Raw genomic sequence first — 8,985 nt, 5'->3', positions numbered from 1 at the left:
CTTTAACTACCATGGAGCAAAGCGGTTTTCTCCTCTTGTCTCCCTGCTTGCAGACCCGCAGGGCTCTTGCGCATTGCCATAGCAACCTGACTCACAAAGCTTTGAGCTAGAAACACAATCTTTACCAGGTTGAAAATTGTGAGATTGTAACTCCTAAATGGATACTGCAGTTTGTTTCAGGGATTTGACAACTAGCTAACTACTTCACATGCAGATATTGACTGGTATTATTGTGTGTAGCTAATTTTTAGCTTGCTACACTACCTAGCTAGACAGACAGCCTTTCTAGAGAGACCATTGCATTGTGGGTATGGTAGTTGATTTGAACTCTGCAGATTTTCACAACAATTTTCATGTTGCTTCCTAACTTGTTATAAAGGCAAAATTCCAGTTTTTTTCACAACATATATTGTTCTCACATATTTGACTATTAAACTGTAACTACTAACAATGTTGTTAGTTGTTCCAGTTTAATAGTCAAATATGTGAGAACAATATATGTGTGGTTTTGAATGGATTATTCCTAAGTCAAAAACAAAAGTAGAGTGGTTGGTCGGGGTGGGTGGGTAGGTGTATAATGCAAATGTCTAGCAACCCAAAGATTGTGTGTTTGAATCTCATCACAGATACATTTAGCATTTGAGCTAATTATCTACTTTGCAACTACTTGTTACTTTGCAACTAGCATGTTAGCTAACCCTTCCCCTAACCCTAACCCTTTAATTTAACTCCTAACCCTAACATTAACCCCTACTAGCTAACGTTAGGGTTAGCCGCCTAGCTAACGTTAGCGTTAGCCGTGCCTAGCTAATGTTAGCCATAACATATTGGAATTTGTACCATATCATATGTAGCCTGGATTTTTGTTGACTATATTACATCTACCCCTGAGTCCAGGTTGTTTTGTGCAGCCATTACTGACTGTTGTTCTATTATTGGGGCGGGAGGGTAGCCTAGCGGTTAGAGCGTTGGATTAGTAACCGGAAGGTTGCAAGTTCAAACCCTCGAGCTGACAAGTTACAAATCTGTCGTTCTGCCCCTGAACAGGCAGTTAACCCACTGTTCCTAGGCCGTCATTGAAAATAAGAATTTGTTCTTAACTGACTTGCCTAGTAAAATAAAAATTATGTCATGCCAAAAAAGTAACCATGTACAATGTCTTTAAAAAATGTAGGTATGTGACATAATTAGAAACTTACTTTCTCAAATAATAAATATATATTGTTTTACTGTGGTGTTATATTGACCTATTAGCCTGTTTGTGGGCTAGCTTGGGCTACAGCTAGCATCCCATGTAACGTTTGATAGCAAATATCAGAGGAGGCATATTTTATGAGCACACATGACAACATAGTTAACTGCCACGAATCTCCGGTTTAAGGCACACTCACTGTTGGTTGTACAGTGACCGAGAGACTGAAAAACAGCTTCAATCTCCAGGCCATCAGACTGTTAAACAGTCACCACTTGCCGGGCCTCCGCCCAGTACCCTGCCCTGAACCTTAGAGACTGCAGCCCTATGTACATAGTAATTGAACACTGGTCACTTTAATTATGCTTACAAACGGTTTTACCCACTTTACATGTATATACTGTATTGTACTCATGGCTCATCCTATATAATGACTATTTCTATTCACATGCAAAACCGCACCATTCACACATACTGACATACAGTTGAAGTCAGAAGTTTACATACACCTTAACCAAATACATTTAAACTCAGTTTTTCACAATTCCTGACTTTAAATCCTAGTAAAAATTCCTTGTCTTAGGTCAGTTGGGATCCCCACTTTATTTTAAGAATGTGAAATGTCAGAATAATAGTAGAGTGTGATTTATTTCAGCTTTTATTTCTTTCACTATATTCCCAGTGGGTCAGAAGTTTACATACACTCAATTAGTAATTGGTAGCATTGCCTTCAAATTGTTTACCTTGGGTCAAACGTTTCAGGTAGCCTTCCACAAGCTTCCCACAATACGTTGGGTGCATTTTGTCCCATTCCTCCTGACAGAGCTGGTGTAACTGAGTCAGGTTTGTAGGCCTCCATGCTCGCACACGCTTTTTCAGTTCTGCCCACACATTTTCTATAGGATGAGGTCGGGGCTTTGTGATGGCCACTCCAATACCTTGACTTTGTTGTCCTTAAGCCATTTTGCCACAACTTTGGACATATATGCTTGGGGTCATTGTCCATTTGGAAGACCCATTGCGACCAAGCTCTAACTGATGTCTTGAGATGTTGCTTCAATATATCCACATAATTTTCCTCCCTCATGATGCCATCTATTTTGTGAAGTGCACCAGTACCTCCTGCAGCAAAGCACCACCACAACATGATGATGCCACCCCATGCTTCATGATTGGGATAGTGTTCTTCGGCTTGCAAGCCTCCCCCTTTTTCCTCCAAACATAATGATGGTCATTATGGCCAAACAGTTCTATTTTTGTTTCATCAGACCAGAGGATATTTCTCCAAAAAGTACAATCTTTGTCCTCATGTGCAGTTGCAAACTGTAGTTTGGCTTTTTTATGGCGGTTTTGGGGCAGTGGTTTCTTCCTTGTTGAATGGCCTTTCAGATTACGTCAACATAGGACTCGTTTTACTGTCGATATAGATACTTTTGTACCCGTTTCCTCCAGCATCTTCACAAGGTCCTTTGCTGTTGTTCTGGGATTGATTTGCACTTTTCGCGCAAAATCTCTAGGAGACAGAACGCATCTCCTTCCTGAGCAGTATGACGGCTGCATGGGCCCATGGTGTTTATACTTGCATACTATTGTTTGTACAGATGAACGTGGTACCTTCAGGCGTTTGGAAATTGCTCCCAAGGATGAACCAGACTTGTGGAGGTCTACAATTTTTCTTCTGAGGTCTTGGCTGATATCTTTTGATTTTCCCATGATGTCAAGAAAAGGTAGGCCTTGAAATACATCCACAGGTACACCTCCAATTGACTCAAATGATGCCAATCAGCCTATCAGAAGCTTATAAAGCCATAACATACTTTTCTGGAAAATTTCCAAGCTGTTTAAAGACACAGTCAACTTAGTGTATGTAAACTTCTGACCCACTGGAATTGTGATACAGTGAATTAAAGTGAAATAATCTGTCTGTAAACAATTGTTGGAAAAATGACTTGTGTCATGCACAAAGTAGATGTTCTAAAGGACTTTCCAAAACTTTAGTTTGTTAACAATACATTTGTGGAGTGGTTGAAAAACGAGTTTTAATGACTCCAACCCAGGTGCATTTAAACTTCCGACATCAACTGTATATTTTATTTATATTCCGGACTCAGGTCCGGAAAGCTTATTTCCTGCAATTCTATTACTTTTTCTATGGGGTTTTGTACTGTGTATTGATATACTTTATTTTCGACATAGCTCATTCTAATATTTCAACTACTGTGCATTGCAATTTAGTTACACTGTTTATACACACTGCATTGTTATTTATACACTAGATTCTTGACATAGCTCACTCTAATATGCTGTACATATCGTTCCTAGTATATCTTGTGTAAATTAATCCGGTTGTCACGCCCTGACCTGAGTATTCTTTGTTTTCTTTATATATTTTGGTTAGGTCAGGGTGTGACATGGGTGATGTATGTGTTTTTGTACTGTCTGCGGGGTTTTGTAGGTTTATGGGGTTGTTTACCATCTAGGTGTTTATGTATGTCTATGGTTGCCTAGATTGGTTCTCAATTAGAGGCAGCTGTTTATCGTTGTCTATGATTGGGAACCATATTTAGGCAGCCATCTTGTTTCGGTATTTCTTGTGTTATTGTCTATGTGATGTTGCATGTTTGCACACAGTATTGATAGCGGTCATGTTTGTCTTATTATTTTGTTTTTTGGTTTAGTGTTCTTCTTGTTCATTCGTCTAACATTAAAAGTACAGTGCCTTGCGAAAGTATTCGGCCCCCTTGAACTTTGCGACCTTTTGCCACATTTCAGGCTTCAAACATAAAGATATAAAACTGTATTTTTTTGTGAAGAATCAACAACAAGTGGGACACAATCATGAAGTGGAACGACATTTATTGGATATTTCAAACTTTTTTAACAAATCACAAACTGAAAAATTGGGCGTGCAAAATTATTCAGCCCCTTTACTTTCAGTGCAGCAAACTCTCTCCAGAAGTTCAGTGAGGATCTCTGAATGACCCAATGTTGACCTAAATGACTAATGATGATAAATACAATCCACCTGTGTGTAATCAAGTCTCCGTATAAATGCACCTGCACTGTGATAGTCTCAGAGGTCCGTTAAAAGCGCAGAGAGCATCATGAAGAACAAGGAAAACCTACACTCGATCCCTCCGATGTCAACAACTACAGACCAGTATCCCTTCTTTCTTTTCTCTCCAAAACTCTTCAACGTGCCGTCCTTGGCCAGCTCTCCCGCTATCTCTCTCAGAATGACCTTCTTGATCCAAATCAGTCAGGTTTCAAGACTAGTCATTCAACTGAGACTGCTCTTCTCTGTATCACGGAGGCGCTCCGCACTGCTAAAGCTAACTCTCTCTCCTCTGCTCTCATCCTTCTAGACCTATCGGCTGCCTTCGATACTGTGAACCATCAGATCCTCCTCTCCACCCTCTCCGAGTTGGGCATCTCCGGCGCGGCCCACGCTTGGATTGCGTCCTACCTGACAGGTCGCTCCTACCAGGTGGCGTGGCGAGAATCCGTCTCCTCACCACGTGCTCTCACCACTGGTGTCCCCCAGGGCTCTGTTCTAGGCCCTCTCCTATTCTCGCTATACACCAAGTCACTTGGCTCTGTCATAACCTCACATGGTCTCTCCTATCATTGCTATGCAGACGACACACAATTAATCTTCTCCTTTCCCCCTTCTGATGACCAGGTGGCGAATCGCATCTCTGCATGTCTGGCAGACATATCAGTGTGGATGACGGATCACCACCTCAAGCTGAACCTCAGCAAGACGGAGCTGCTCTTCCTCCCGGGGAAGGACTGCCCGTTCCATGATCTCGCCATCACGGTTGACAACTCCACTGTGTCCTCCTCCCAGAGCGCTAAGAACCTTGGCGTGATCCTGGACAACACCCTGTCGTTCTCAACTAACATCAAGGCGGTGGCCCGTTCCTGTAGGTTCATGCTCTACAACATCCGCAGAGTACGACCCTGCCTCACACAGGAAGCGGCGCAGGTCCTAATCCAGGCACTTGTCATCTCCCGTCTGGATTACTGCAACTCGCTGTTGGCTGGGCTCCCTGCCTGTGCCATTAAACCCCTACAACTCATCCAGAACGCCGCAGCCCGTCTGGTGTTCAACCTTCCCATGTTCTCTCACGTCACCCCGCTCCTCCGCTCTCTCCACTGGCTTCCAGTTGAAGCTCGCATCCGCTACAAGACCATGGTGCTTGCCTACGGAGCTGTGAGGGGAACGGCACCTCAGTACCTCCAGGCTCTGATCAGGCCCTACACCCAAACAAGGGCACTGCGTTCATCCACCTCTGGCCTGCTCGCCTCCCTACCACTGAGGAAGTACAGTTCCCGCTCAGCCCAGTCAAAACTGTTCGCTGCTCTGGCCCCCCAATGGTGGAACAAACTCCCTCACGACGCCAGGACAGCGGAGTCAATCACCACCTTCCGGAGACACCTGAAACCCCACCTCTTTAAGGAATACCTAGGATAGGATAAAGTAATCCTTCTCACCCCCCCCCTTAAAAGATTTAGATGCACTATTGTAAAGTGGCTGCTCCACTGGATGTCATAAGGTGAATGCACCAATTTGTAAGTCGCTCTGGATAAGAGCGTCTGCTAAATGACTTAAATGTTAAATGTTAAATGTTAAGGAACACACCAGGCAGGTCCGAGATACTGTTGTGAAGAAGTTTAAAGCCGGATTTGGATACAAAAAGATTTCCCAAGCTTTAAACATCCCAAGGAGCACTGTGCAAGCGATAATATTGAAATGGAAGGAGTATCAGACCACTGCAAATCTACCAAGACCTGGCCGTCCCTCTAAACTTTCAGCTCATACAAGGAGAAGACTGATCAGAGATGCAGCCAAGAGGCCCATGATCACTCTGGATGAACTGCAGAGATCTACAGCTGAGGTGGGAGACTCTGTCCATAGGACAACAATCAGTCGTATATTGCACAAATCTGGCCTTCATGGAAGAGTGGCAAGAAGAAAGCCATTTCTTAAAGATATCCATAAAAAGTGTTGTTTAAAGTTTGCCACAAGCCACCTGGGAGACACACCAAACATGTGGAAGAAGGTGCTCTGGTCAGATGAAACCAAAATTGAACTTTTTGGCAACAATGCAAAACGTTATGTTTGGCGTAAAAGCAACACAGCGCATCACCCTGAACACACCATCCCCACTGTCAAACATGGTGGTGGCAGCATCATGGTTTGGGCCTGCTTTTCTTCAGCAGGGACAGGGAAGATGGTTAAAATTGGTGGGAAGATGGATGGAGCCAAATACAGGACCATTCTGGAAGAAAACCTGATGGAGTCTGCAAAAGACCTGAGACTGGGATGGAGATTTGTCTTCCAACAAGACAATGATCCAAAACATAAAGCAACATCTACAATGGAATGGTTCAAAAATAAACATATCCAGGTGTTAGAATGGCCAAGTCAAAGTCCAGACCTGAATCCAATCGAGAATCTGTGGAAAGAACTGAAAATTGCTGTTCACAAATGCTCTCCATCCAACCTCACTGAGCTCGAGCTGTTTTGCAAGGAGGAATGGGAAAAAATTTCAGTCTCTCGATGTGCAAAACTGATAGAGACATACCCCAAGCGACTTACAGCTGTAATCGCAGCAAAAGGTGGCGCTACAAAGTATTAACTTAATAAGGGGGCTGAATAATTTTGCACGCCCAATTTTTCAGTTTTTGATTTGTTAAAAAAGTTTGAAATATCCAATAAATGTCGTTCCACTTCATGATTGTGTCCCACTTGTTGTTGATTCTTCACAAAAAAATACAGTTTTATATCTTTATGTTTGAAGCCTGAAATGTGGCAAAAGGTCGCAAAGTTCAAGGGGGCCGAATACTTTCGCAAGGCACTGTATGTATTCACACCACGCTGCGCTTTGGTCTCCTCAATACGACGATCGTGACACCGGTGTAGTATAGTTTGTATTTGGTTAACTGTTAGTTATTTGGGTTGTTAATTGGATTCGTTACAACATTTCATTTCTTTCTTATTACATTTTTGATTATGTGTGTATTGTTCTGTATTACTGCACTGTTGAAGATACAAACAAAAGCATTTGGCTGTACCTGCAATAACATCTGTAAATCGGTGTACAGACCAATAGACATTGATTTGAGTATAGTACTCTAGCTCCAGAATAGCGGGACATTTTTTGACCACTATGCAGAGCCATACAAACACCATTTTCACATCATACAACCAGATAACATGACCGCATACAGCAGGTAATAACACACAACAATGAAAATTATCAAATGTATGCATTGAGTTAAATTGTAATAAATTCCTAATAAATAATAAACTGATTAGTTGACATAGGGCCAATACCATGAGCTCATTGAGGCCCAATAAAGGCAAACCATCCAAAGGGTGGGCTTATTTCAGGCCACGTGTGAGCTGCCTTCATCAGAAATGAGCTGCCCACTCTGGACCAATGCCTTGGGGCCAATATGGAGTCGATTAGCAAAGTCGCATTGCCCTGATGTGGGCAGCCTACATTCTACATTTTGGTAATTTAGCAGACGTTCTAAGCCAGAGCGACTTACAGTAGTGAATGCATAAATGTTTCATACTAGAATCGAACCCACAACCCTAGCATTGCAAGTGCCATGACTTATCAAATGGGCCTACATGGGGCCAATATTTTAGCTTGCATTGGACCCACATTGTGCCAATGTGGGCATGTTTGCTGGGTACATACCTGTGTTCCCCTCTGATCGATGAATGATGCTGACTGTGGAAGACTTGGACTTGGGAGTTTTAAAAGAAAACAACGATCTTGATTATCCATGCACACATTTATTTAAACTTCGTAAATTATTCAATTAAGGGGTTTTAGGTTGAAATCTTAGACCTTAGGATACTTTAGCATGTCATACATGCATGTTTGTATTCTTATCAAAGTTCTTCACTGTTTGGTTGTCAGCATCTTTGCAGACGCATCCTATATAATGCGCCCAGGATAGAGGGGCTCAGTGAATGAGGTCTGGACTTTGTGGAGGAGGGTCAGAGTTCCTACACTGTGGTCGAGGTACACCACTAATACTATTGTGGAGCAGGGGACAGGTGGGCCTAAGGTAGTAGTCTTCATATTATTGTGCCAGAAAACCCAGCCACTGGCATGACTCTCCAGGGCCCCAGAATGATTCACAGACCGTCTACACAGCACCTGGGGGTGACAAGGATTTGTGTGGGTGACAAGGAACATATTTGGCCATACAACTCCGAGTCACCTTTCTGTCCCCCCTCAGACAGATCCATGTCCCCCTCAGACAGATACATACACCTCTAGCACTGACATGCAGGCCTTAGACTGCTGTGCCACTCGGGAGCCCATGGGTTGGGGGAAATTGTTTGGTCCCCACAAAGAGAGTAATGCTATAAATACCAGAGCTGCCAGGCCAATGTGAGTGCTGCTAGCCTCTGCCTTACCTCCTACACACACACTCTGCGGCTTCCTGGTCTTGGGTTCAGTCATTGTCTAGATAGAATCAATAGATGTTTCCATTTTGGTGCTCACACTTACAGAATGACTGAGTAGCAGAGTATCAGCAATAGGTTTTGTTTCTCTAGAAGTGTTGGTGTTTATAAGAGGGGACATTTCATGGTTCAGTGTGTGCTCTGTGCCTTTGGGTGGTGATAGATAGAGGCCGAGGAAGATACCTGGCCCAATCCCAAATAGATCCCCAGACCCTATGCACTTGTGGAGATTGATGATGATTTATGGGTCTAAGAAATATGGTAAAACTTCCACCAAGCCTATCAAAGGGCAAGTTGG

This window comes from Oncorhynchus nerka, linkage group LG25 (genome assembly GCF_034236695.1).
Source record: "Oncorhynchus nerka isolate Pitt River linkage group LG25, Oner_Uvic_2.0, whole genome shotgun sequence".
Lineage (NCBI taxonomy): Eukaryota > Metazoa > Chordata > Actinopteri > Salmoniformes > Salmonidae > Oncorhynchus > Oncorhynchus nerka.
Note: the sequence above shows the minus strand (reverse complement) of the source record.